The 6,392-nt window shown below is 34.5% G+C and overlaps 1 pseudogene; it reads right to left on the reverse strand.

Moving 5' to 3' along the window:
* Nucleotides 1-6,392, reverse strand: part of LOC127956555 (acyl-CoA synthetase short-chain family member 3, mitochondrial-like) — a 43,581-nt pseudogene extending 37,189 nt beyond the window's left edge.

Consider the following 6,392-nt stretch of genomic DNA (forward strand, 5'->3'; position numbering starts at 1 on the left):
TCAGTCAGTGTACACATAAAAGTTAGTTGTTAAGGGTTGAACAGCACCTGAGGCATGCTAATGAAAATTTCAAGGTGCTGTTCACCTCTTGGACAATATTAATTGGACAAAATAAAATGTTATTTATGGTTGGATCCATAATAGAACAAGCAAGTGGAATGGCAAACAGTCTTTAAAAAGGGCGGGACTTAGCGGCCTGGACATTTGCTTGTACCTTGTCGCTGTTACAAGTTAAAGATTAAGGGGTGGTTGATATCCACCTTATTGTTCCCGTAAAAGCGGGTCACTTGTAAATTGAATGTGTCTGGCTTCCGGTGTCATCTGCCTCCAGCTAGATGTACAAAACAGCTAATTTTGCAGCTTGATGTTTAAAAATGGTATGTCTTACCATGTTATTTTAATGTATTATCTCAACTGTGAACACACTGGTTTGTAGTGCAAACAATTTTGCCATTTACCGCACTGAAATTTTTCTCATTATTCATAATTCTTCTTGCACACTGACAGAAAACGGCTTAGTTCGGTGTTGAAAAATAAGGTTGATATCATATGATGATCAAATAACCACAATATACATGCAATTATCCTGCTAGTGATATATATAAAAAAAACTGATTATTGTAATGATTTAAAAGCTTTGTTCTTTTTCTGTTTTATACTTGACACTGGATATTTAAAATGCAACCACCCACAGCTTGAAAATGCCCAGTCAAGCCAGCTGCGACGAAAATACTGCTTATTAAAATAATTACGGTAATTTTCAGGAAGAGCAAATAGAGGCACTTTCAGTGTTTCTTTCAATGAATTTGATCAGCAAGTATTCACATAATGACAAAACATGACAAAGAATTTGATCAGCAAGTATTCACATTATGACAAAAAATGATACCTTAAATAAGGAGTTCACTGTTTTTGCACATTAACACTGTCTTACTGTAACAGTATCTTATAGTCAGCAGCATTTTAATGAATAGTGCAGATGTTATTTAAAAATTGTCACCACTTAAATTTATCCCCAGAAAAATGTATGCTATTTTCCACTTGTGTTTTTGTAAAGATATAAGTAAATATTATTTTTTTTTATTACAAATTTAATCTGAAAACAAACCAACTACAAAGCCAAAACATATGGAAGTTTTTTTTTTTTTCATGTTTTTAGCAAAAAGCCTGCAAAGCATCAGGCAACATCACAGCCACAGGCTAAAATCTTCATACTAAAATGAGCACCTTTCTTCTTATCTTGAATACACAGGAGAGTTTACAAAGGTAAGCTCCTGACAGTATAGATCTCAGATACAATTTCACCCATTCCCTCAAGCGCTGTGTTCTGTCATAAACAAGAATTTACCTTTGGAGTACCAGTAGTGCTGGAGGTGTACAGGACGTACACAGGATGATGAGCGGGAACGGACACACAGTCGTGAGAGCGGGCAGTGGCCATTTCCTCCTCCCAGTCCAAGCTCAGATCAGGATGCATAGACACCTTTTCCCGTGGAATAAACACCAGTGCTTAGGAACAGGATGATTAGAGATTGATTTCCTAAAAAAAGAAAAATTCAGTTATCATTTATTCACCCAAATGTATGACTTTCTTTTGTTTTGTGGAACATTGAAGATATTTTAAAGAATATTGGTAACCAAAAAGTTTTTGTTCCCAATGGCTTCCATTATGCAATCAATGCGATCTAAAACTATATATATATATATATATATATATATATATATATATATATATATATATATATATATATATATATATATATATATATATATATATATATATATATATATATTAGATTTTGTTTTGTTTTATTTCAGTAAGTACTTTCATTACTTCATTTAGACGACTTTTCGGTGTAGACATGTTTCTGAAATTGTGTGTCTAGTATCTAATGTTTTATCTAATATTTATAGTTTCTTTTAATACTTTTATTTTAGCTTTATTTCAGTTAATAAAAATTAGGGCTGTGCGATTAATCGAAATCATAATAAAATCACAATTTGAGCGTGCGCAATTTCTAAATCGCTTTATTGCATGATTTTCCGTGGCCCGACCTCCCGCAGTATGCTATCCGATCCAATCAGAATGCAGCGCGCCTAAGTGTAGCGCTAAAACAGAACAGACTGGGCATATACCTAACTCCAGCGTCACACACACTTTCTGTAATGCGTTTTTTTTTTTCTAGCCCATGTTAACGGATCAGAACGTTCACACTGCACGTGGTAAAACACGCTCTCGCTGCTGCTTCTGCACCGCATACACATACTGTATACACACTGCAGACAGAGACAGAGTATGTGTGAGCCTTGGTTAATAAATATATTTCAACACCTGAGGCACCACTACAATGAGCTCTATGACCAATGCATGGCAAAAAGAAAGAAAAAAATCCCTGGACACAGGTTTTATTTTATTTATTTTTTTGCCATATGTCTAGACATTTTGTTTGACATCTTTACTTAGTGATTATTTTGACTTATGTCTGTTCTAGAGACAAGGTTACAACTTTTTGATAAAGCTTGTTTTAGTTTTTTTTTTAAATATGTTTAAAATTTATACTGAATGCATTTATGACTGTAAAGCATGTCTGTGTGCATCATAATCGTGATTAAAATCGAAATCGCAAAATGAAAAAAATTGTGATAGGTTTTTTTTTTTGTCCATATCGCACAACCCTAGTAAAAATCCAACTTTTTTTTTTTGTCCAGGCAGAAGTAAAAATTATTTGGTTTAAATTTTGGGGTAGGTAAAAAATGTCTAAGGTGCTTAAAAGCAATAGTTGACCTAAAAAATACATTTTGCCATAATTTTTGCATGCAGATATTGTTTCAAAGCTGTATTACTTCCTCTTTTTTTCTCCCTTTCTTTAAGGCAACCCCATTTTTTTTTTATCATATGGACCACTTGGGGGTTTGCTCCAACAAATCTCAAAAAGCATGGGTTTCGCTGGATTAGTGTTATGTGTTTTTTGATGCCAATCAAGTAGTTCAGAATATCCTAAAATCTTCTGTAAATTAGATCCATGTAGAAATCTTCTAAGAACTAATACAATGTGTACTCTGAGTGTGTTCTTCTGGTGCTGGCAAATTCTCCCCTCGCATATGATTTTAACTCAAATATTTCCAAGATGTGTTCGTCTTCACCAACCATGTGGGATTTATCCTGTATCCCAAACTGCTGGAAAAGCAAAAAGCTATTTGCTAACAGTTTCCATGACAACACAGGATGAAGCTTAAGTAATTCCCAGCGTTGTGAAATCACCATACTGATTTAAGAGACATTTAAACAAGAAAAACACTCATCAAAATGCTGAAAGCTGTGAACACTTGATATCCTAATAATTTTTTGAGTGGTATGTTATTGCAGGTATAAAAATGGCTAACTTCCTCCGACAATGATTGATATTGGTTAAGTGCCAGCCTCCTTGAAAATAAAGACGTCAAGATTGAATTTTAAGGTTCTCTCTTTTAGAAAGGAGACCACATTTGCATTTTTATTCTCTCACTGCATTATCTTCTCTTTTACCAGTTAACAGGCTGCAGAAAGTGTGCCAGTTTGATAATGAGAATGGTGTCCAGGTGCCATGGGGTTTCTGGGAGCTCACCATGCTGGGACGGTTGTAGATGAGGACTTTGTGTGGTTTGTGACTGCTGAGCTCCAGAGCTTTCTCTATCAGGGGAATGTACTCCACTCTTCTGCCCGGCTCGATGCCAAATGATGCTGTCACCAGCAACTTGGGCTGTGCGGGAAATAATGATTTAAGAGGGGAAGTGGATTTTGCAAACTCAGCGGATAAATGCTTTTATAAAAAAAAAGGGTTTTGTTATTAAATTTTCATTAAAAAGAACAATGACTTGCCTTAGCATGGTCAATGCGGACGGAGAACTCTTTGGAGGTGAATCCTCCAATATGAGGCAGTGGGTGGCACCAATACGTGCACATGTCAGCACAGTGAACATGGCCTGAGGGAGCATGGGTATATAGATCACAACCAGGACACCCGCCAACCTAGACACCTACAAAAAGATGTGGATGCTGAATTTTATGGAAAAACTTGAGTCATATTAATCAAAACAACAGAAAACACTGAATGCAAACTGGTCCAGCATTTTGGAGGAGGTTCTTGTTTTCAAAAGTGAAGCTGTGGTCACATTTAACATCGTTTGGAAAATTTCATAGATAAAATCCAGTTAATAGGAAATAAACACAATTCCCAATCTCGCAAATTCCTACTGAAGTGACTGAATTTTGTCCACAAAAATTTCCCCATGCAGATTTTGCAATGGGTTCAAGTTGATCATGGATGTGCATTCTGACCAACAGAAACCGTACCTTTACACATGGTTACACTATTGACAATACATTTTTTTGGTCAGCCAAATGTTGCTAATGTGACCACTTTTTCAGCATAACAACACATGTTCAGCTTTAATCCAACAAACGTGGAGCGAAAACAAATGAATAGTTGAACTAAAAGTAATACCCATATTATCATACATGGACATGTTTTAAAAAATTTAATTTAGTATCATGTACTAATCATTATTAATTTAACCCTTGTGCATCAATTAAAAAAAAGTTGCACATAGGTTCATAGAAGACAAAAATGTCCATGTCAAAAAATGTGTATCTTAGAACTACAGACTTAATTTTGGTCTCATTTTAAAGAGATTATTGTTGATTATTTAACAATATATTTTATAAAACATTTTGAGCTCAAAAATTGACAGAGAATCAAATACATAAATGTCAGCAAGTCATGTTCCAAATTTGAGGTTGATCTAAAAAAAAAAAATGTACCAAACTTTTCCCATTAGACTGGAGCTACACAGTGCTGGGATTTGTGATTCGCTTTATACTTGACTCTAATATAGACTATAAGATACCTGTAAGCATAAGCAGAAAACAGGAATAAATTATTAACATTGAAAAAAAGGCACCATCTAGTAAAAAAAAATTATAAATATATATATATATATATATATATATATATATATATATATATATATATATATATATATATATATATACACACACACTTTTTTTTTTGATACCTTGCCAACAGAATGAAAGCACATTAACAAGTATTGCATCATTTTATAGGCCTAGTTAAATGGCCTTGGGATTAAAATTGCAGTTGTGATGGGTTTCAAAGAGGTCCTTGGGGTCCTAAGAGGAATTTGTTTTTAAGGAAGTGATGGTGAAATAAATATTTTAAAAAAATTCCAATAAAAATACACACCTGAGCCAAAATGTATGCAGTGTTGGCATTAACAGAGGCATAATGATCAAAAAACTAAACTGAATACAACAAAAATGTCCATAAGATCGCACAGGGTTTAAATAAAGTGTAACAGTGCCCGTCCAATTTTTCAGCAACATGGGTTCCAGAAGTATTTTTTCCATTTTGCCAAATATGTATATTTACAGTCATATTTACGCTTAGGGAAATTGTATACGCTCCAGTATGTCATTCAAATGTTTCATGGGAGAAGGTGAGTGCTAAAGAGTTCTTTTGGTTTGATTTGCTTTGCAGAATCATAGTTAATGTCGTTTTCAACCAATTACCCTATGGAGAAAATTAATGGGTTTTTACTTTAGGAACATAACCCAACTGACTGTAGCCTATTCATAGAAATTTACATTTTGACCCTCCAATACACAGAAATGCATTTGAAATGCAAAATATACATCAATACATGTGTCAGATGACAGAGCCACACAAAATCCTCACAATAAACTGCATACATTCTCATTTATTCAATGTCTACAGCTCACTAAGAAATAACACCTGAGTTTACCACCATGCACAACTGCTAAACAAATAAATACAAGCCTGCATTAAATTTGTTAGTTTACTGCTTTAATGTTTCTAAGATTAGGAAACAAAATAAAACGTTAGAAAAGTGGGCTCACAGACAGACGTCATTCCGTTGCATCGCGTTCCATTAACGTCTTGTTTTTAAAAGTGAGTGCATAATGTTAATAAGGAAGATTATAGTTACTTTTTCGCTAACCATTAAAGTATTGTCATCGTTTACTCTCGCTCGTTAATTAAACAAACACCCCGACTCTTGACTCTCTCCCGCTCCTCAGTGAAACTCAAAAGTAGTTATGCAGAATTCCTGGGATTACAGTCATGACAGCCTCAGTCACTATTCACTTTCATTGGATTTTTTTCTTCCATACAATGAAAGCAAATGGTGACTGAGGCTGTCATTGCCCCTCACACCATTTTTTGTTGAACTATCCCTTTAAAAACAGTCCTAAACCAAAGCCCCTACTTTCTCTTCAGTTATGTTACTGTTGACTGCAAAAACCAATATGTAAACGTTCCCTAATATATAAGCTGTAGCCTACTTACCATTTTGGAACTTCTCAGGTTTGTCAT

Source organism: Carassius gibelio, chromosome B4 (assembly GCF_023724105.1).
Source record: "Carassius gibelio isolate Cgi1373 ecotype wild population from Czech Republic chromosome B4, carGib1.2-hapl.c, whole genome shotgun sequence".
NCBI lineage: Eukaryota > Metazoa > Chordata > Actinopteri > Cypriniformes > Cyprinidae > Carassius > Carassius gibelio.